Source organism: Apium graveolens, chromosome 5 (genome assembly GCF_009905375.1).
Source record: "Apium graveolens cultivar Ventura chromosome 5, ASM990537v1, whole genome shotgun sequence".
NCBI classification, from domain to species: Eukaryota; Viridiplantae; Streptophyta; class Magnoliopsida; order Apiales; family Apiaceae; genus Apium; species Apium graveolens.
Window position 1 is genome coordinate 217,149,167 of NC_133651.1, and position 25,140 is coordinate 217,174,306.

Genomic DNA, 25,140 nt, shown 5'->3' on the forward strand with positions numbered 1-25,140 from the left:
GGGGTGGAAGAAAGATTTTTTGTTCATTGTTTGGGAAGGTGGAGATTGGGGCTCCCTGTTTCGATCATCCTTTGGGCTGGCCGTGGATGGGAGCCCAAATGATATAACTTTGTCTGAGGAGGAGGCTAGATCTTTCAACCTCCTTACGCAAGATAATGGGACTTCCCATTCTTGGGACCTTATCCGGGAGACCGTCCTGGTAGAACGCGGCCTCTCGCCCGTTCATAAGAAAAGTAAGTTCCCTTTCTTACCTCCTTTTTATTTCCTTCATTTTCTATTCCATTGATTTTTCAACTGACTTCGTTTGTTGCAGTGGCTGAGAAGATTGAGGAGGCTACCAAGCCTAAGGACCTGGAGACAACCAGGATGAAGAGGGCTGGGAAGGTGTTTAAAGACCCTCGCCTTGGTGACCGCTTCCCTGAGTTCCTCCTCCAGGCAACGGAGCCAAGCGAGGAAGGTCCCAGCCAAGTTTTGCGCACCAAGCAGAGGCCAGGGTCTTATTTTCAACCTGCTTGGGGGATCCGGGGCAAGGATTCAATCGTGGGCAGCACGGCGCTGTCCAAGGAATGGTCTAAGCATTCCATCTCCCGGTGGACTATCAAGACTTTGTCCTTCAACAGGACTTAGAGGGGAATGAGCTTTTTGGAGCCCAGGCTTTGGCGACGGTACGTCCTTTACCTATGCCCTTCATACTTGCCTTTTCATGTTTCTTTTCTCATACTTTTGTTGCTTCTCTTGCAGGCTAACGCCCATTTCCAAGGGGAATTCACCAAGCTAAGGCTTGGAAGGTTGGCCTGGAAGATGCTAACAAGAAGTTGGAGGAGGCCAACCAAAGAATAGAGGCCCTTGAAGCTCAACTGGCCTCTTCCACTTCTGACCTGGAAACAGCCCGGGCCGAAAATGTTATTCTGAAGGCGCAGAAGGATAAAGCCTTTGATGGCTGGATGGACACCCAGGAGTTCAAGGACTTGATGGTGGAGCACGATGCCCTCCTACACCCAGTTAGCTATAAGGATGGCTGAGATGCTGCTGTGGAGGCCATCCAAGATGAATTTCCGGAAGTCCTAGAGCAGTCCTCCTTCCCTTGCCCTGTGCGAGTTCCAGAGCTTGGGGGTGTTACTAACAAGCTAGCTGATATGATCAAAGACGGCCCTTCAGGGAGCCCAAGCCACAAGAGGAAAAAACTGGAGTTCAGTTCTGGGGAGGAGGAGGCTTCATCCGTAGAAGATCCTGCGCCTGCTGCGAAGAAGATAAGGGTCGAAGAGCCTCCAAGGGTTGCGCCTCAGAATCCAGTGTCTCCCGCATCCTCCAAAGCATCTGAAGGCAGTTCTGACGGAACCTCTGCAGGGACTTCTGAAGGGACCACTGAGACGTCCGAGGAGACCTCGGATAGTGGTTCCGAAGAATCTCAGCCTTCCGAGGCCTAAGTTTTTTTTTTGTATATCTTTTTTTCGAGACAATATGTGAATTTAGTTTGTCAGAAGTTGTTACCCTTCGGGGCTATATTAGATATGTTGTTTTCCTTGTTTGCCTCTTTCTTCTTTACAATACTTAATATGCACTTAAACTTTAAGCATCCTTAGATTGAAATAATTTCAAACTCTTTAATACGAAGTCTAGTTTTCCAAAACCTTACATAGCATGGGTTCGACCCTAATCAATAATAACTTGACAATGTAAACTCTAATAGAATATAAAGTCCTACGCAAGCAAAGCTTCAAGGTGCTTTTAAACCTGCTTGTCATAATGACAAGCAAGAATCGTACTTCAACTATCTTACACATAGTAAACCTTCAGGTTTTGTGCATGCCAGGTTCTCGGGACTTCAAAACCATCCATAGTTTCCAGTTTGTAGGTTCCTCTACCCTGAACGCTCTTGACTTTGTACGGCCCTTCCCAATTCGGGGCAAGCTTTCCTTTTTGTCCGACACCAGAAGCTTCTATCTTTCTCAAGACTAGGTCACCTTTTTGAAAAACCTCTCTTTAACCCTTAGGTTGTAGTAGAATGAAGCCTTTTTCTGATATTCTACTATCTTTGCATGTGCCTTGTCTCGCACTTCATCGATTAAATCCAGGGCTAACCTCTGCCCTTCTTCATTTTCTTCTGCATTGAAAGCCTGAATCCTTGGAGAGGAATGTGATATCTCTACTGGAACAACTGCTTCTGCCCCATATGCCAACATGAAGGGAGTTGCTCCTGTCGTGACTCTACAGGTAGTCCTGTAGGCCCATAATATTGGAAGTATTTCATCCACCCAATTATTTCTTGACTTCTCGATCCTCTTCTTTAGTCCATCCAGTATTATCCAATTTGCTACCTCCGCTTGCCCATTGGCTTGCGGGTGAGCCACAAAGGTGAACCGTAACTCAATTTCATTTTCTTCACAATACTTCTTGAATTCCTCATTATTGAATTGTGTTCCATTGTCAGTGACGAGGATACGGGGAATTCCATATCGGCACATAATGTTTTCCCACTGGAATTGTGCAACCTGCTTAGTTGTGATTTTGGCCAAAGGCTTGGCTTCAATCCACTTGGTGAAATAATCAATGGCTACAATCAGAAACTTCATTTATGCCGTGGCCATAGGGAAAGGCCCTAGATTATCCATCCCCCACATAGCAAAGGGAATAGGCGAGTTGATAGAGGTCAGCATCTCGGGGGGTTGTCTAACAACTGGTGCATGCTTCTGACATCGATCACATTTCTTCACATATTCTTTGGCATCAGCCATCATTTCTGGCCAATAGAAGCCTAAACGGGTTATCTTATGAGCCAAGGCCCTGCCCCCCAAGTGTTGCCCACAAATACCTTCATGCACTTCCTCAAGAGCCAAGCGTACCTCATCGGGCCTGAGACACCTTAAGTAAGAAACCACGCAAGATCTTTTATACGGAATCCCATCTATCAAAGAGTACCTTAGTGCTCGAATAGTTAACTTCCGTGCTTCAGTTGCATCGCTTGGCAATCAACCGGTCTGAATGTGAGCCTTGATGGGATTATTCCATGACGTCCCCAGGCCTATGGGAGCCACAAGCTTAACATCTATGCTTCGTGTCTTTAAAACACGGAAGTACACACTTCCTGAACTTTCTTCAATCTCAGATGAAGCAAACTTTGATAACGCATCTGCCTTAGCATTTTCTTCCCTTGGAATGTGCTCAACATGACATTCATTAAATTGGGTCATCACATCCCTTACTAGGCGGACATATTTAGCCATCGTCTCATCCCTTGCCTCAAATTCTCCCTTTACCTGGGATATGACCAGCTTCGAGTCTTCACGGACCTTTAAGTTTTTGACTCTAAGTGTTCCAGCTAGGCCAAGGCCAGCTATCAGGGCTTCATATTCTGCCTCATTGTTTGTGGTTGGAAAGTCTAGCTTCATAGCATACTCAATTAAGAACCCATCAGGGCTTTGCAAAACCAATCATGCTCCACTGGAGTTCGTTTTTGATGCTCCATCAAAATAGAGAACCCAATATTCTTTATCATCCTTCTCTTTGCCCCCATTATCGACTCCCTTGTCTTGAGGTATGGCATCTTCCTGCCCCCCGACTTCTTGGTTGGGTATGGTACATTCCACCACGAAGTCAGCTAGTGCCTGGGCTTTTATTGCCGTATGTGGCTTATACTTGAGATCGAACTCTCCCAGCTCTATTGCCCACTTAATCAATCTCCCACTTGCCTTGGGACTGTGAATGATATTTCTCAGGGGCTGATTTGTTAGCACCTCAATCTGGTGAGCCTGAAAATAAGGACGCAACTTTCTCGAAGCCATTACCAAGGCTAAAGCAAATTTCTCAATAGCTGAATAATTCAACTCAGCACCATGCAAAATTTTACTGACATAGTATACGGGTTTCTGGACTTTCAGTTCCTCCTTAACCAACACCGCGCTCAAGGCGCTCTCTGAAACAGCCAAGTACAAGAATAAAACTTCACTCAGAACTGGCTTGGCCAACAACGGGGCCTGGGCCATATACTTCTTTAACTCTTCAAATGCCTTCTGGTTTTCCTCACTCCATACAAAGTCTTTGATGTTCTTTAGTGACTTGAAGAATGACAAGCACTTGTTTCCTGACTTGGAGATGAATCGTCCTAGCGCAGCAACCCTTCCTGTGAGCTTCTGAACATCCTTGACAGTTTTTGGTGGTTCCATGTCCAGGATCGCCTTTATTTTATCGGGGTTAGCCTCAATTCCCCTCTTTGAGACCATCAATCCCAAGAATTTTCCAGATCCTACTCCGAAAGCACACTTCGTAGGATTCAACATCATCTTGTGGTACCTCAGGACCTCAAAAGCTTCCCTCAAATGGGTTATATGATCAGTCTTTACTAGACTCTTGACTAACATGTCATCAATATAGACTTCCATAGTCTTGCCAATAAGATCTTTAAAAATTTTGTTTACCAACCTTTGATAGGTGGCTCCTGCATTCTTGAGACCAAACGCCATAACAAGATAACAATAAATACCAAAGTCAGTGATGAATGATACCTTTGGAATGTCATCCTTATGCATTTTGATCTAGTTATATCCGCTAAATCCATCCATGAAACTCAGCATCTCATGTCCAGCAGTGGCATCAATCAAAGTATCAATTCTTGGCAGCAGAAAACAGTCTTTAGGGCATGCATCATTCAGATCAGTAAATTCTATACACATTCTCCACTTTCTATTAGCCTTCCTTACCATTACAGTATTTGCTAACCACTCCGGAAATTGGATCTCCTCAATGAAACCAGCCTCTAAGAGCTTTTCTACTTCCTGTTTTATAGCCTCTTGTCTTTCCGGGGCAAAATTTCTTTTCTTTTGTTTCACTATCTTCTGGCTTGGATCCACGTTTAGCTTGTGAGTAATTAACTCTGGGTCTATGCCTAGCATATCAGCTGCTGACCATACAAACACATCACTATTTTCTTGCAAAAATTTCACTAACTTCCCTCTAAGGGGCTCCTCTAATGTGGCTCCAATGAAAGTCATCCTCTCAGGATTCTCGGGGTCTAAAGGAATCGAAACCAATTCTTCTGCTGGCCTTCCTCTATTCTCGTCATTTTCTCAGACATCCATATCTTCAATAGGAAGAACCTGCCCCCCGACTCCATCTGCCCTCAAAGAGGCCACATAACAGCTTCTAGCCATTTTTTGATCTCCTCTCTCTTCTCCAATCCCGTTTCGGGTGGGAAACTTCATGACTGAATGGTAGGAAGAGGGGACTGCCTTGAAGGCATGTATCCCTGTTCTCCCCATGATAGCATTATAAGTTGAACTAGCCTTTACCACCACGAAATCCAGCATCTGCGTTGCTTGCCTTGGTTCCGTACCTATGGTGGTCGGCAATTTGATTATCCTTTCCACAGGACATTCTACTCCAGCAAATCCATATATCGACATGTCGGTTGGTGTCAACTGGGAGTCGTTATACCCCATCCTTAGAAAGGTGTCGTGGAGCAAGATATCCACAGAAGCACCATTATCCACAAGGACCCTCTTAACCGGGCTATTTCCTATTATCGGTGTTATGACTAGCGGGTCGTCATGGGGAAACTTCACACCCTCTAGGTCGGAATCATCAAAAGCCAATGTTACTTCTGTCCTGGCCCTCTTCGGGGCTTCTCCAACAATATGCATAACCTCCCTAGTATATGCCTTTCTGGAATTTTTGGACAATCCAGCAGTAGTTGGACCTCCAAAGATCGTGTTTATCACAGGTCCTCGAGGGCGTTACGGTCCTCCAAAAATTGCATTTATAACCGGCCCTCTAGGTTGGGGATTCCGCCCCTGATCGTCTTGGTCCCTCCTACGATCTTCAAAGTTCTTCCTTCCATTATTGTTTCTGTCCCCTCCATCTCCAGTATACTTGTTCAATTTTCCTTTTCGAATCAAAAACTCAATTTCATCTTTCAATTGCCTACACTCATCGGTGTCATGGCCAACATCCTTGTGAAACCTGCAATACTTGCTCTTATCTAGCTTGGCGGGATCAGCCTTCAAGGGCTTAGGCCAGCGAATATCTCTATCTTTCTCAATGTCCATCAAAATCTGACTTTTAGGAGCATTCAGCTTAGCGTATTCAGTGAACTTTTGCCCAAGTCCTCCCTTCTTGGGGGTTGAATCAGGGTTTTGTTCGGTTCTAGGATATTTGTCCTTTGCAATATATTCTAAATCAGTTTTCCGCTTCTTGCCTCCAGTGGGCTCATTATTTACTACGGTCTTCCTCATACTTTCTTTAACCTTGATATACTTCCCTGCCCTCTCTTGGAGCTGCAGCATGCTTTTAGGGGGACGTTTGGCCAAGGACATCTTAAAAAACTCGTCCCTAGTTCCTTGTTGCAGTGCTATCATGGCTACCTTATCATCAAGGTCCGGGACTTTTAAAGCCTCCTTTGTGAAATGATTCAGGTAATCTCTCAAGGATTCCTTAGCTCCCTGCACAAGACTCATAAGAGATGCTGAACTTTTCTCATGAACTTTTCCACTGATGAATTGCTTAATAAAAGCCTGACTTAATTCTCTGAACGATCCAATAGAGTTTGGGGGCAGGCGACTGTACCATCTTTGAGCCATACCCGACAGGGTTTGAGGGATGGCCCGACACTTTATAGCATCATTCACGGGTTGCAGCAGCAGTGCATTAGAGAATGTCCTAACATGATTAGCGGGGTCTCCCGTGCCATCATAGGCTTTGATAGTGGGCATCTTGAACTTCCTTGAGATATGGGCATTCATTATCTCTTCTGTGAAGGGTGGAGTTGGATCATCTGGATCTCCAAGGGGAAGGAGATTGCTTGGATCAGTTCTTGGGACAACAGCCCTTCTTCGTACCGGATCATCCAGGTCTATGACAGGAGGAGGATTTCTCCCCCTAGGAGGTATCTGGGGTCTGGTGGCCTGGTGAGCCTCTAAATCACACCTCAGCCTTTGGATTTCAGCCTCATGAGCCCTGATCCTTTCCTGCACTTCTTGGGGATTCGCCCCTGGGGTGCTTTGAGGGCGTTGCCTTCCATCGGCCATTGGCTCTTTTCCAGGACGCCTCCTTCTCGGGACCACTTCATCATCCGAAGATTCGGAGTCTCTCTCAGTGTAAGGACCAGAAAATTCTTGATCCTCGGGGATAGGAGCCAAACCTCGTATATAGGGGGGCGACTGCCCTCGTGCTTCCATTCGCCCAGCATATCCACTTCCTCCAACCTCAGGGTAAAGGGGCATCCCATAAGGGGGGTTAGTAGTAACAATAGTTGAATATTCATACCCGACGGGTCAAGAATTCACAGGTATATGTACTTGTTGAACTTGAGGATTCGTACCTTGAATAGTCGGGGGAGTTGTCCCTTGGGGCTGAGGTTGAGTTGCCCCTATCTGGGCTTCCCCCTGAGTAGATGCATAAGTTGAATGGGGAGGAACCTCCACGGTTGACGAAATCACCTGGGTTGTCTCTGATGGTGTTCCTTCCTCTAGAGCTCTAATTGTTCTCCGTGTTCTCGCCATGGTTGTTGTTGTGCTTTCCCACAGACGGCGCCAAATGTTATGGGATTAAAACTAATATATATAATTGCTGTATTTAATACTAAGGAACGTGAGCTTCGAGGCTCGATTTGACTGCTCTTGTGTTTCGTGACTCAATCTGCCTTAACAAGATGCCTACGTACCTTGCTGATTACCAAGGATCAAGTCAAAAAACGTAGTTCTTGGTCTGTGGGGTGAGACCCCTTATATAGATGTTGGGAGTCCTTGAATTGGACTTGTTATAGGAGACTTGGTGGTCAAGTCTCTGAATTAGGATAGACTTAGGAGTCCTAGGGAGTAGGAAGTTGATTCCTTATCCCATGAGGTTCCTTGGAGGCCAATCTACAAGGATTTATATCCTCACTAGGACTTATCTTAATAGCTGTTTTTCTCCCTTATTTATTAATTACGAAATTAATAAATAATCAGGGTTTTTGGACCTTCTTTGTTACATCAGGCCTGATCTGGTCCATCAGGCCTGATCGATATGTTAACCTTTCTGGTCTGAATGTCATACATCTTCTTATTGGGCCTTGCAGCCCAAACTATAATATTATATAATCAGGATTTATTTATCCCTATCAGTAGTTTATCTCTAATAAGAATTTACAGCATTTTTTGTAACGTCTGGGAAAATTACGCTTGTATTATATCATATTTACAATAAATTATGTGTGTTAATGTGTCATTTGTGTGTAATTAGTAGTACATCCTTAACTGCTACATATTACGTGCATTCTATATCGTCCGGGTATTTTCAGGGAATTTTTCAAATATTTTATTTTATATTTATAGCTTTCGTATCAAAAGTTATACGACCCGAACTATGATTTTATAGCTGATATTTCAAATAAAATAATGGGCTTTATTTTTCATCAAACGGCTTGTACCATCATGCTATTCGGAACATCTAGGTATTTTATAAATTTTCTCGTTTCACGAAAAATGACTTTTTCGGGCCCCATTTGGTGTTAAAAACCCCACAAAAAATCACATTTTTATTTTTATAAAATTATAGGAATTTCATTCATACCATTTCTTTGTATTTTTGCATTATTCACAATTTTTGGGGAATTTTGGCATATATATTGTATATATAAAATATTTAAAAATTAAATTTTAATACTCAAAAATTTTAAAATTAGGGGCCAATTAATTTTAAAAGATGTAAAATTAGGGCCTTAATTTTAATTAGGAGTATTAATTTTACTACTATAAATAGCCTTATTATTATTAATTAATTAATTAAAAATCAGAAAAATCAGAAAATTCTCTATTTTCCGGGTCGGATTTTTTAGAATCGAGTCGAAAATCAAACCGTGATTTCAAGCTGATTTCTGCATCAAATCGTGTGATTCAAGTACCCAAATCGAAGGTCTTGATCTGTTCTTTCTGTTTTTATCATCAGTTTCATGTTTTAATTTGTTGGTTTTGATTTTCGAATACTAGGGTTTATGTTCAAATTAGGGCTTTTTGATTCTAGGGTTATTATGATATTTTGATGATTGATACAGCTTCCTAATGTTGTTTACAATCGATTCATGCTAATTAATTTAACAAAAGATTGCTTGAACTGTTAATTCGATTTCTAGGGTTTATGTTAAATTTTCAATTGATTATGTTTGATTTTAGAGAAAGCTGAGGTTATGTAGATGATAGGGCTTTGATTATACGTGTTCTAAGCTATAATTTGCACTATAGAACGTAGAGTTTCATGTACAAATCAGTGAATTCGATGTTTGGCTAGAGTTGAATTTGATTTCACTGGAGATGGAGATTTCGTGATGTTTATGGTTCGTTTTGGCCGGAGATGAACTGTTGTAGTTGATTGGAATGGAAACCTGTTAGGAATATGTGTATTAGTTTGATGATAAGTTAAACAAAACACTTAAGTAGAAATCCAATGTTTGTAGCCTCAACGGATAAGACCATCTTGGCTATCCGTTGATGGAGTAGCTTTACTTAGAAATAAGTTTAGTATTATAGCACATTTCAGTCTCTGTATTTAAGTTATAATTCTTAGAAGTTGTGGGAAATTATAAGTCATGTTGACTACTAGTGGATATGCAAATAGGAGGGCTAATTGTAAATATTTCATGCCTTGTAATTTGGTATAAATGAAGTAGTATCAACTGATAGATTAAAGGCCTTCAACGGATGAGAAACAAAGCTTCAACGGATGTCTCTAAAGCTTCAACGGATAACATCCATCAACGGATGAGTGCATCAACGGATAAAGTTTCAACTGTTAAAGCATCAACGGATAAAGTCATCAACGGATGAAAGCTTCAATGGATGCTTAGTTCCATAGCAGTTGATAGTGACAATTCATAAGCTGACAGAGGCATATGGGTTGACAGAGACAATTGGAATGTGGTAGCCTCTTGGAGGAATCAAGAAAAAGCAGCATTTTCATTCTGTTGCAAACAAGGAAGTATTCAAAGATTCACAGATTATCTTAGATTGCATTGGATAGAGAAATGAAGGAGAAACATGTTAAGAACTATTTTATAATTGTATTTTATCTTTGTCTTCACTTGTAAATTTGGTGATATATAAACCAAGTTGCAGCTAGTAATTAGATGTGAATTTTTCAGAGCTGTTTAGAAAAACATAGAGAGAAAATCATCTAGTTTGTACTAGGAAGCAGCTGTGATCAATTCTTTGTATCACAGATATTCTGAAATACACATCTCTGGTGGAACAACAAATCCACCAGAAAAGTTTTTAAAGCCTTTGTGTTCTTTACATTTGTGTCTTGAATATACATCTGTCTGCACCAGCTCAAAGCAATTCACACACATCTGTTCATAACACACTTAGCTTTTGAAACTGCTCAAAACTTCAAAAAGTTTTGAGATTTACATTCAACCCCCCTTTTGTAAATCTCATTGTTAGTTCTTTGGGAATAACAAAACCCTGTGAAAAACACACCAAACGGTGCTGGTTTTGGCTTGAAACGGACTGCCGGAATCCTGGTCGGTTGCCGGATTCTGGGCAGATTCCGGTAATGTCCTTCATGACCCGGAATTGACCCGTTTGACCCGTTTAATTAACCCATTTTTGATTCAGTTTTGTCAAGATTTGATTTCTGACAAATGATTCTCAGAATTATTTTTATTTTTATTTTATTTTAATTATAAAATCAGTTTTATTTACTTTATAAATTGATTAATTAATTATTTAGTTAATTGATTTATATTATAAATAATTCTGAAATATTTTCTAAAAATCAGATTTAATTATTTTCTTAATTATTTATTAATTATTTAAAAAATAAATAATTCAGAAATATTTTCTAAAAATCAAATTTAATTATTTTCTTAATTAATTATTATTTATTTATTATTTATTAATTATTTAAAAATGATTAATTATTTTGATAATTAATCAAATAATTTTTAATAAATCATAATAAATTCTTTTTAATTTCAAAAATTATAGAAAAATCATTTTTAATTCTGATTTTTCCCAAATAATTATTTAAAAATATTTTTAGGGTTTAATATTTAATAATAATTATTTATATTGAATAATAAATTGACTTGTCTGTGTTTAATTGATATTAACTGAACCGTGTGTCCGATTCGAGCGAAACGTAAGCCCTTTCACTCAGAAAAATGTTTTATTTTCATTAAAAATAATATTAAATCGTAATTTCTTTTAGAAACTAGTTGACTTTTGATATTTATTTTATTATGAGCAGAATCGCGTGTAGAGACGAGTCCGATAAATTCCGAAAAATAGCAAACAAGTCAGATAATGATCAGTGAAGTGAATAGCGAGTCGATTTTGATTCTAAAAATTATTTGGAACCTAAAAATGGCTATGTGGCTTATGTGCTTATGTGTATTATGTGGTTAATCGAGTCCTGCTTGTTAATAAATAATATACGACTCGATAATACGCGTATGGGTAGACAATAGGAGCTACGTGAAGTCGGTTTGAGACGCGATTGAGATACGAGATGACTAAATCAGTCTATTTCTTTGATAGAAGCAAAGCCAGCAAGCCAGATTGAGCTGGTGATAGACGAAGGTGAAATACTTGGAGTAAAGCGCGTGGAAGGCAAGTTTTTCCCCTATTCTAATTTTAGAATAGTGACGTTTCTTCAAATTTTTATCACACTTGCATTCTTTTTTATTATTATTCATAAACACTAATACACAATTGATATTCTCTTATTCATATCTCATTTAGATTCTTAATTTCTCTTTTTCCTTTGAATTCCATATTCATATTCCAATAGTTATACATACACATTGATATATTCAGGTGATTAGAATATGTCAAAGCATACTGATTATTTCGGTTTCTCCTCCATGGACTAGATAGTGATGTTTGGGGTTAAGTTTATACTTGATCCTAAGGACCGATACATAACCGGATCCTTGATATGGGTTATAGAGCCGGGGTACCCGACTGGATCTATATAGTGGGTAATAGATCTGCACTGTATCCTGGCTGATCAGCAGGGTATAGATGCAAACTTGTGTCCAATTTAGTTCATTTATATTCGCCAATAATGGCCTTTGTTCTTTTTTCGCGGAGTTATATCTTTGCAGATGTAACCAGGTTACCGATTCATTTAAATTGCTTTAACACTGTTTATATATTACGGACTTATTGAGCAATTTTTGGCTCACCCCTTTCTTGTTGTTATTCACCTTATTATTTTCAGTTAAGAAGGAAAATGAAACCTATCAGGACTCAAGTAGTAAAGAAGCGAGTCAAGTCGCGGGACCCTCTCATACCCAAGGTGTTGATTCCAATCCAGGAAGAAAGTTTTGAGTTGCATGAACAGGTGGATTGGAGATAGTTAGTGTGTGTTTGAATAAAGATGAACTTAATTTAAAAATGGTTAGACATTGGTTTGTAATAAAGAGAGTTTGTAAGATCTTGAATTTGGCTTGTAATAAAGTAGTTAGTGGTTCTTGTTTTCACATTTTAACCTAAAAAGATCCTGGTTAGTATTAAAGAGGTTTAGATATATTTCATTATTACTATTATTCATGTTGTACAGGTTTGCTGATTATCTAGTAATCCCCAGACTTATACCCGGGTCTGGAGGGCGTTACAGGTTTGGCATTAGAGCTGTAAGTTTGGTCCCTGAAAACAAGAACATTAGGATTAAGATAAGATAGGAAGATCAAATAGGATACGAATAGTCAGATAGGAAGAGTAGTGTTAGGATTTAGATAAGTTTAAGAGAGGAAGGTATAAGTTCTAGGATTATTAAGTGACCTTTCTTCTTTCATTGTTATATTATTAGATGACGTCGTCGGGTTACTCAGGTTCATCAAAGAGGACAGTCACAGGACCAGTCGCACCAGTTATTCCACTAGCATCTGAGCATGTATTTCCACCTCTTCCACCACCCCCACCATTGCCCCAGGAGCCAGCACCACCAGTTCCAGAGCTGATTCCTGATCCAGTAGAGATGTTTGATCCACTAGAGTTCTTTGAGCCGATGCTTCCACCTCCACTTTCTGTAGAATATCAGTTTATTCCAGAGGTTGAGTCAGAGTTTCCACCACCAGCAGTGTTACCTCCTATTCAGGTGCATGCCCAGAGCCAGAGGTATCTCAGATGGCCCCGGTTGAGGGTATGGATGAGCATGATGTAGGGTTACAGTTGGGATTACCACAGCAGGGTGCTGTAGGGATACCGAGAGTTCCATCGTAGGAGTCTATAGGACATGTGGCACAACCATATATGGTACCGTATCATGATTTCAGTGTTGTGAGAGAGGATGCTGAGTATTGGAGATCCCAGTATAGGGAGATTATGCATTTATTTGATCAGAGAGACCGAGGACCATTAGCCGCACTTCAGCCAGATTATATGATGAGACAGAGGCTTCAATTCATAGTGATGAGTGCTATATTTGAGTTAGATGCTTTGATGCATGACGGGACTCCTTCTTATGTGGAGTTTCATAGGGTTCTTCATTTGGCACAGACAGTTGTCCAAATACTTCGGGATGAGTTGAGGCGTATTCCGCCAGGGTTTTGAGATTTGACAGTAGGAGACCAGATGTGTAGTATATGTGACTGATGTAGATAGATGCAACCTAGTATAGTATAATTAGTGATGTATGTGTGTAGTACTTAGCTTGACTTGTAGCAGCAACCATGACAGTTTTGATCGAGACTTTTTATACCAAGCACTTATACCTAAGGCTGGTGTTATATATAAAATGAACTTTTCCAAATTTTCTTTTATTTAAATTTCAGTCTTTACAGTTTACAGCATTTACATTTACTTTATCATTTTACATTTTTCTATATTTTAAATTTTGTTTATATTTAAAAACAGTGTACCATCATTTTTATTACAAGTTATAAAACCATTTCAACTGATTGTTTAAACTTTCTATTTTTACAGTAAGGAAATCGTTTTCCCTTCCATAAATCATTATTTAAATTTTGTTAATACAGGATAAATGGTTTCTTTATTTATTTTCAATTCTTTAATAAACTGTTAAAAAGAATTACTTGTTTTATTATTAGAAAATGGCACCAAAGAGAAAGACTAGAACCGAAACCTCCAACAGCAACTCTGAGGGACAGACTAATGACCCCATGAACCAAATGTTCCATCTGATGAAACAACAGGTGGTAATGATGCAACAATAGATGCAGCAACAACAACAGATTCAACAACAGATGTTACAACAGCCACCCCACCTGGAACCCCAGATACCATCGGCTATACATGTTGTTACCTTCAAGCAGTTTCAGTTAGTTAAGCCTCAAGTGTTTGAGGAAACAGCAGATCCTATTAAGGCTACAAATTGGTTAAAGGAAATAGAAAAAGCATTTGCACTTGTGAAAGTAGGTGAGGACCAAAAGACTGAATTTGCTATCTACTTTTTGTAACGGGAAGCGAATTATTGGTAGGAATCTAGGAAAGCCTTAGAAGATGAAGACATTATGACCTGGGATAGGTTTAAAGAGCTGTTCTTATAGAAACATTTTCCTCGACATGTGAAGAATTAGATGTAGATCAAGTTCTTAGAGCTGAAGTAGGGAAATATGCTCGTGATAGAATATGAAGCCAAGTTTACTGAGTTGGCTAGGTTTGTTCCAGAACAAGTTGATATTGAGGAAAAATGAGCCTAGAGATTACGACCGTGGATTCGCGGCCAAGTGGCAGTTTTTGAATTGACAAATTATACCGTCGTGGTCCAGAAAGCCATGATTATTGAGGGAGAAAGTGAGAGATCCCAAAAGGAAAGAGGACATGGACTTTTCCAGAACCGTTCCAGCAGGAAGCCGGGATTCCAAGCCCGGACAAATAAGAATTTCAAAAGGATAGGACAAGGCAACTGGAAAGCGGGTAATCGTTTCCAAGCTCCCAACCAGCAGGTAATTGTCAAAACCCTAGTGCCGTACTGCAGGACATATGGTCAGAAGCATACCGGCATCTGTATCAAGGCAAATGTGACGTGTTTCATATATAAGCAGAAAGGACACTATTCTAATGAATGTGCAGCGGGAAAAATAGAAGTTAATTATTTCTAGTATGGAAAGAAAGGACATATCGCTAGGGATTGCAGAGGACCAGTAATGGCAGCTAGTATTCCTAAAGTATTGGCATTACCTCCTCCACCACATCCTAATCAGCCAAGAGCAAGGACTTTTTAAATGACAATGAAAGAAGCTGTGTAGAGTCCTAGTTTGATTGCAGGTACGCTTTTGGTGAACTCAGTAAATTCAAAAGTACTAATTGATTCTGGAGCTACACGATCTTTTATTTCCAAAGAATTCATTGATAAGGTATTTTGTGAAACTGAATGGTTGGGCGAAACATTAATTATAAAATTAGTGAATGACGACCAAGTTTCGATAGATTGAGTATGTTCTGCGTGCGATATCAAAATAGTCGTACATCATTTCTCCGTAGACCTGATTCCTTTTACGTTAGGAGAGTTCGACCTTATTTTGGGAATGGATTGGTTAGCTTGTCATAATGCCCATATTGATTGCGCGAACAAGAAAGTAAAATTGCGAACTGCGGAAAAGGCAACGGTAATGTTCAGAGGCGAAAAATAACAAAAGAAATTTCTGACAATAATGCAGACCAAACGATTGCTATGATAGGGATGTGAAATGTATATATCCTATGCATTAGACACAGAAAAGGGAAGTCCCAAGATAGAAGATATTCCAGTTGTAGGTGAATTTCCTGATATCTTTCCAGATGAACTTCCAGGGTTACCACCGGACCGAGAAATTGAGTTTACAATCGATTTAGCTCCGGGTACGGAACTAGTGTCGAAAGCTCCATATCGAATGACACCAGTTGAGATGAAAGAATTGTCAACGCAGTTACAAGATTTTCAAGACAGAGGAATCATAACACCTAGTGTATCCCCATGGGGTGCACCGGTATTGTTTGTAAAGAAGAAAGATGGCAACATGCGACTACGCATCGACTATCGGGAATTGAATAAGTTGACTATTAAGAATAAATATCTTTTTCCATGAATCGATGATTTGGTTAATCAACTAAAAGGAGCTGCATGGTTTTCTAAGATAGATTTAAGATCGGACCATCATCAATTGAAAATCAAAGCTGAAAATATTCCCAAGACTGCTTTTCATACTAGATACGGACATTATGAGTTTCTCGTAATGGCATTCGGTTTGACCAATGCGCCAGCAACATTCATGGATTTGATGAACATGGTATTCAAGAGGTACTTGGATAAGTTCGTGATTGTATTTATTGATGACATCTTGATTTATTCGAAGACTGAAGAACAGCATGCCAAGAATTTGAGGATTGCTTTGGAAATTTTAAGAAAGGAACAGTTGTAAGCAAATTTCTCGAAATGCGAAATTTGGTTAAAGGAAGTACAATTTTTAGGGTATATCATTAGCAAGGAAGGCATTCAAGTTGATCCAACGAAGATTAAAGCTGTATTAAATTGGGAAAGGCCGAAGACATGAACATAAGTTCGAAGTTTCCTGGGATTGGAAGGATACTATAGAAGGTTTGTCAAAAATTTTGCGAAAATAGCAACGCCACTGACCAAGTTAACTCGAAAGAGTGAAAAAGTTCGTATGGGATGACAAGTGTGAGGAAAGTTTTCAAGAACTGAAGAATCGGTTAGTAACTACACCGGTACTTGTATTACCAGATGAGCATGGAGATTTTGTCATTTACAGTGACGCTTCATACCGCGGACTAGGATGTGTACTGATGCAACACGGTAACGCAATTGCATATGCCTCGAGATAATTAAAATCTCATGAACAGAAATATCCTACACATGATCTGGAATTAACAGCGATCGTATTTGCGTTGAAACTTTGGAGACATTATCTTTATGGTGAGAAATGCGAAATCTACACGGATCATAAAAGTTTAAAGTACATTTTTACGCAGAAGGAACTTAACATGAGGCAATGATGATGGTTAGAGTTGATTAAAGATTACGATGTTACAATTAGCTATCATCCAGGGAAAGCGAACGTTGTGGCAGATGCACTGAGCCAAAAAGAAAGATTGAATTTGTTAATTTCATCTGAAGACTTGGCCAGGGAATTTGACAAGTTGGAAATTGAGATTCGTGTTCCTAATGAACCTAATGAAGCTATTTATTCCATGACTTCTCATCCATAATTATTAAAAAAGATTCGACGATGTCAAGAAGAAGTGATGGGTCAAGATGACAACTTAACGGGAGAAGAAATTACAACCTAGAAGGATAGTGAAGGAATTCTATGGTTTTCATCGAGAATCTGGATCCCTAATTTGGCAGAACTTAAGGAAGAAATATTACAAGATGCTCACAGTTCAAAATATTCCATACATCCGGGAAGTACATAAATATACCGCGATCTGAAGGAAAACTTTTAGTGGCCAAATATGAAGAATGAGATATCAGAAAGGGTAAGTAAATGTTACACATGTCAGCGAGTCAAAGCGGAACATCAACGTCCAAGTGGATTACTACATCCATTGGATATTCCAGAATGGAAATGGGAACATCTAACAATGGATTTTGTGGTAGGACTTCCAAGAACCAAAGCAAATCATGACACAATATAGGTAATCATTGACAGACTAATGAAGTCTGCACATTTTCTACCGATCAATGAAAGATTTTCACTCGATAAGCTAGTGCACTTATACCTCAAGGAAATTGTAATGCGACATGGAGTTCCAATATCTATTGTGTCTGATCGAGATCCCCGTTTTAATTCAAGATTTTGGAAATAATTTCAAGAATGTCTTGGAAGCAAATTAAATATGAGTACCGCTTATCATCCACAAACTAATGGGAAAAGTGAAAGAACTATCCAAACAATCAAAGACATGTTACAAGTTTGTGCGATTGATTTCAAAAGTAGTTGGGACGAGCATTTACCTTTAGTCGAATTTTCTTACAACAACAACTATCATGCAAGCATTGCAAATGCCGCCTTACGAAGCTTTATATGGAAGAAATTACAGATCACCGGTGTATTGGGATGAAGTTGGAGAACACAAGATTTTGGGTCCAGAATTGATTCAACAAACCAAAGAAAAGATAGAGCTTATTCGAAAGAGACTAGATGCAGCGCAGAATCGACAAAGCAAATATGCAGATCAAGCTAGGAAAGATATGGACTACCAAGAAGGAGAGCATGTACTACTCAAAGTATCGCAATGGAAAGGATTGACCAGATTTGGCAACAAGGGTAAATTGAAGCCGCGATACGTTAGTCCATTTAAAATCTTAAAGAAAGTCGGAAAAGTTGCTTACGAGTTAGCTTTACCGCCTCACATGCAGCATATCGATAATGTGTTTCACGTGTCGATGCTTAAGAGATATAATCCTGATTCTAGACATGTAATAGAATATGAGCCGATAGATATTCAACCTGATTTGTCTTATGTAGAACAACCAGTAAGAATTCTAGATCGGCAAGAGAAAGTGTTGGCGAATAAATTTGTATCTTTAGTGCGAGTTTTGTGGAGAAATCTTATGGTTGAAGAATCGACCTGGGAACTTGAGAGTGAAATGTTAGAAAAGTATCCCTAATTATTTTCATAGCGAGATTTTGAGGACGGAATCCTATTAAGTGGGGAAGGATGTAACGTCTGGGAAAATTACGCTTATATTATATCATATTTACAATAAATTATGTATGTTAATGTGTCATTTGTGTATAATTAGTAGTACAACCTTAACTGCTACGTGTTACATGCATTCTGTATCATCCGGGTATTTTCAGGGAATTTTTCAGATATTTTATTTTGTATGTATAGCTTTCGTATCAAAAGTTATACGACCCGAACTATGATTTTATAGCTGATATTTCAAATAAAATAATGGGCTTTATTTTTCATCAAACGGATTGTACCATCATGTTATTCCGAACATCTAGGTATTTTATAAATTTTTTCGTTTCGCGAAAAATGACTTTTCTGGGCCCCATTGGGTGTTAAAAACCCCACAAAAATCATATTTTTATTTTTATAAAATTATAGGACTTTCATTCATACCATTTCTTTGTATTTTTGCATTATTCACAATTTTTGGAGAATTTTGGCATATATATTGTATATATAAAATATTTAAAATTAAATTTTAATACTCAAAAATTTTAAAATTAGGGGCCAATTAAATTTAAAAGATGTAGAATTAGGGCCTTAATTTTAATTAGGAGTATTAATTTTACTACTATAAATAGCCTAATTATTATTAATTAATTAATTAAAAATCAAAAAAATAAAAAATTCTCTGTTTTTCGGGTTGAATTTTTCTGAATCGGGTCAAAAATCAAACCGTGATTTCAAGCTGATTTATGCATCAAATCGTGTGATTCAAGTACCCAAATCGAAGGTCTTGATCTGTTCTTTCTGTTTTTATCATCAATTTCATGTTTTAATTCGTTGGTTTTGATTTTCGAATTCTAGGGTTTATGTTCGAATTAGGGATTTTTGATTCTAGGGTTATTATGATGTTTTGATGATTGATATAGCTTCCTGATGTTGTTTACAATCGATTCATGCTAATTAATTTAACAAACGATTGCTTGAACTGTTAATTCGATTTCTAGGGTTTATGTCAAATTTTCAATTGATTATGTTTGATTTTAGAGAAAGCTGAGGTTATGTAGAGGATAGGGCTTTGATTATACGTGTTCTAAGCTTTAATTTGCACTATAGAACGTATAGTTTAATGTACAAATTAGTGAATTCGATGTTTGGCCAGAGTTGAATTTGATTTCGCCGGAGATGGAGATTTCGTGATGTTTATGGTTCGTTTTGGCCGGAGATGAACTGCTGCAGTTGATTGGAATGGAAACCCTGTGAAAAACACACCAAACGGTACTGTTTTTGGCTTGAAAACGGGCTGCCGGAATTGTGGTCGGTCGCCGGATTCTGGGCAGATTCTGGTCATGTTCTTTATGACCCGGAATTGACCCGTTTGACCCGTTTAATTAACCCGTTTTTGATTCAGTTTTGTCAGAATTTGATTTCTGACAAATGATTCTGAGAATTATTTTTATTTTTATATTATTTTAATTATAAAATTAGTTTTATTTAATTTATAAATTGAATAATTAATTATTTAGTTAATTAATTTATATTATAAATAATTCTGAAATATTTCCTAAAAATTAGATTTAATTATTTTCTTAATTATTTATTAAATATTTATTATTTATTAATTATTTAAAAATGATTAATTATTTTGATGATTAATCAAATAATTTTTAATAAATCATAATAAATTCATTTTAATTCTGAAAATTATAGAAAAATCATTTTTAATTCTGATTTTTCCTAAATAAATATTTTAAAATATTTTTAGGGTTTAATAATTAATAATAATAATTATATTGAATAATAAATTGATTTGGCTGTGTTTAATTGATATTAACTAAACCGTTTGTCCGGTTCGAGCGAAACGAAAGCCCTTTGACTCAGAAAAATGATTTATTCTCATTAAAAATAATATTAAATCCTTATTTCTTTTAGAAACTAGTTGACTTTTGATATTTATTTGATTATGAGCTGAATCGCGTATAGAGACGAGTTTGATAAATTCTGAAAAATAGCAAACGAGTAAGATAATGATCAGTGAAGAGAACAACAAGTCGATTTTGATTCTAAAAATTATTTTAAACCTAAAAATGACTATGTGGCTTATGTGCTTATGTGTATTATGTGGTTAATCGAGTCCTACTTGTTAATAAATAATATACGAGTCAATATTACGTGTATGGGTAGATAATAGGAGCTACGTGAAGTCAGTTTGAGACGCGATTGAAATACAAGATGACTAAATCAGTCTATTTCTTTGATAGAAGCAAAGCCAACAGGGCATATTGAGCCGGTGATAGACGAAGGTGAAATACTTGGAGTAAAGTGCGTGAAAGGCAAGTTTTTCCCCTATTCTAATTTTAGAATAATGACGTTTCTTCAGATTTTTATCACACTTGCACTCTTTTGATTCTTATTAATAAACACTGATACACAATTGATATTCTCTTGTTCATATCTCATTTTGATTCTTGATTTCTCCTTTTCCTTTTAATTCCCTATTCATATTCCAATAGTTATACATACACATTGATATATTCTGGTGATTAGAATATGTCAAAGCATACCGATTATTCCAATTGCTCATCCATGGACTGGATAGTGATGTTTGAGGTTAAGTTTATACTTGATCCTAAGGACCTAGACATAACCGGATCCTTGATATGGACCGTAGAGCCTGGGTACCCGACTGGATCTATATAGTGGGATATAGATCTGCATTGTATCATGGCTGATCAACAGGGTATAGGTGCGAACTTGTGTCTAGTTTAGTTCATTTGTATTCGCCAATAATGGCCTTTGTTCTTTTCTCGCGGAGTTATATCTTTGCAGATGTAACCAGGTTACTGATTCATTTAAATTGCTTTAACACTGTTTATATATTGCGGACTTGTTGAGCAATTTTTGGCTCACCCCTTTCTTGTTGTTATTCACCTTATTGTTTTTAGTTAAGAAGGAAAATGAAACCTATCAGGACTCGAGTAGTAAAGAAGCGAGTCAAGCCGCGGGACCCTCTCATACCCAAGGTGTTGATTCTAATCCAGGAAGAAAGCTTTGAGTTTCCTGAACATGTGGAGTGTAGATAGTTAGTGTGTGTGTTTGAATAAAGATGAACTTAGTTTAAAACTGGTTAGAAAATGGTTTGTAATAAAGAGAGTTTGTAAGATCTTGAATTTGGCTTGTAATAAAGTAGTTAATGGTTCTTGTTTTCACACTTTAACCTAAAAAAATCCTGGTTAGTGTTAAAGGGGTTTAGATATATTTCATTATTACTGTTATTCAGGTTATACAGGTTTGGTGATTAGCTAGTAACCCCCAGACTTATACCCTGGGTCTGGAGGGCGTTATATTTTTTATGTAGATCTGAATTAATAATCACTATTGTAACTACTCATTCCATAGTCATCACTGGCTCAACGGATAAATAGAATATGATGAATAAGTGTAACTACTCGTTGCCATGTAATTATGATTAAATGAAGTGAGTCATCAATGGCTAAGGAGAACATACTTTCAATGGCTAATGGATCAACCCATCAACTGCCAAGAAAATTACACTATCAATGGCTAATGTAGCAAGTAACAACTGAAAGTGACTTGACATATCACAAATTTCAAATCTGGTAGACCACATGGGTTGATAGAAGATCTTAGTTTCAAAAATGGGAGCCAAGACAAAACGTGCATGTGATCTTGGATAATGAAAAAAAAGAAACATTCCATTGCCATGCAAGATAAATTGGAGAGATATTCAAAGCAATATATGAAGACACAATCTAGCCTCATTTGTCAAGCATCATGGGAAAGAGAATGAAGAAGCAATCTAGGTGGACCTCGAATATTGTATTATATACTATCTAGAAAGCATCGTAACTTGGTGACTTATAAACCAAGTAGCAGCAATGTATTATCTAGGAAATAAGAACATAGAGTTTTCAATAGATTTTGGTCGAGAGCACCATCTCTTAGAAAAACACTGTGAAATGCAGATATAAAATTCTTGTAATTTGCACGTATTATTTCTTCAAAATATAACTCAAGTGGCAAGTCAAAATAAACCACCTGAAATTTTTAATGTCTTGTATTCTTTTTTCAGTTTAATAGTTGTTAAGGATTAAAAAGTTGAAAATTATAATTTATATTCAGCCCCCCATCTACAAATTATTTAGTATTGATTGTTGGTACATATCAATTTTTATCAGAGCAAGCTCTAAACATACATAAGGTTTAATAATCTTGAAGCAATACAATCAACCATGGGTAAGAAGGATTTTGGTGTAAAGATTCCAGTTCTTCACAAAGAATTTTACTCTCACTAGAAAGTGAAGATGAAGCTACACTTAATTTGAAAGGATGAAGGTTTTGTCGACTACATTAACAATGGTCCTCATGTTCCCATGAAGAGAATCTTAAGACTTGCATCAACTGATGGAACCATTGGTGCTCACAGAATAGTGGTGAAGAATCCATTTAACTACTCACAAAAAGATTTGGAAGAAGTCAACAAAGATAAGAGGACTATGAACATCCTGTTTAATGATATAGACTCTGACGTGTTTGAGTGTGTCATGAACTGTTCTACAACTAAGGATGTATGGGATACTATTCAAACTTTTTGTAAAGGATCTAAACAAATCAGAGAGAATAAGACGCAACTCCTCATACAATAATATGAGTACTTTCACTCCATTCCTGGTGAAAGCTTGAGTGAAACATTCAACAGATTCCAGAAGCTGTTGAATGACCTGAAGTTGTATGGAAGGGTCTACCTAGTTAAAAATTCTAATATAAAGTTCTTGAGATCTCTTCCACAGGAATGGAAGTCAACAACTGTCTATGTCAGAAAATCATATGATTACAAGAAATACACTCTTGACAGACTATATGGGGAGTCCTAAAAACTTATGAGCTGGAAATGCTACATGATGAGGAAATTGAGAAGAGTCAAAGGAGATAGATTTGTAGCCTTCGTTGTATCAAATCACTATGAGAAGCAAGTGGAAGCCAAGATGGAATTTGCAACAAATGAAGCTGGGAAATCATGACCAAAATCATCAAAAGGAAAATCCAAAGCTATTGAGACTGAGAGTGACTCCTCCTCAACTGATGAGCTTGAAGCGCTAGATGAACATATGGCCTTTGTAACACCCACCAAACCAGGGTCAGGAATTTGGGCCATCACGCAGTCATCCAATCATCTAAATATGTATTACTTTAATAATTCAACAATTCACATTACAGACCCCCAATACCTCTCACACACAATTTATAGTCTTAGAAATGATGTAAAAAATGTAACTTCTTTTTATTACAAATCAAATGCACTTTACAGGATCTCAAACTATTATTCGTAACCTCTATATGAAGTTACAATAATCCTACAAATATCTGAAACCTGTCTCAATGCAAGGACTTCTCCCCACGATTGCAAGCAACTAAGTCCCTCACCGGTATACTGGTTATCTGTTGTGTTGTGACATTTAAAAGAAAGCAAGAGTGAACAATAATGCTCATCCATGTAATCAGTAGTATGAAAAGACTGTTAAAGAAATTATATTATTTCGTGTAATTATATATGTTCATAAGTAGTTTTCCTGGTGATACACACATCTTTTTAAAACATCGTCTTTTATTAACTCATTAGTTGTGTGAAAACCTTTTTAGTAAACCCAACACTGAGGCTTGGGTTACGGTATTGTATATCAATTCCAATTGGAAAATTTATTAGGACTTTCACCGGAGCCCCTACTATACAATGATCAGTCGTATAGCATAATATTATCATTGTTCTCTACATGTAGAAGGACAATTCCCTCTGTTATCGGTTATCACCCTGACCGCATCCGGGCTTTTTATGTGCCCATCCCTCTCAAGAACATGGTATGTGTCCATCCCTCTCAAGAACATGTTATGCGTCATGTTCATCAGTATTTATGGTACCTTCTCATGCGGTAATGAATAGTAGTATCTCCGGTCCACATAGTACTAAACTCTACCCCTCCTTGTATAACGACTCGTATACTTTTATATTATTTAAAAGTGTAATTATTAAATTAAATAGTTAAATAAAATATGTGTATTGGTTTTGATCGCTGTGTGTTGTTTTATTATTATCCTTGTGTGAATTAGGGTGTACAGAGTTGTTTGTGTAATTAGCTATTGAGTTGTATTGTATCGTTTTCAATTTTAAAAGTAAATTTAGCGCAAATTTAATTGCATAAATATTTGGAATGTCTCTAAAATTGTTTTTATGTTTTTATAATTACAATAATTATTTTTGGGATTTTATAAAATCTAGAAATCAATATTTCATTAATTATTGAGCCCTGTATGATTTTCTGAGTGCCTTTTATTGTAAAATCCCTATTTAATTATGGAAACCTTCAAAAATCATGAAACTTATATTTTATTAAGTTCGTATTATTCTGAGAATTTTAAAATTATTTCGGGAATTTTCGAAATTAGTTTCACCCGCGCGTCGATTCGTTTAATTGATAAAAGCGAGTATAAATTGCGTTTCAGAAATTGTTTTAAAATTATGAAAATTACTTTTTTATTTACGTCGGGATATTTATAATGT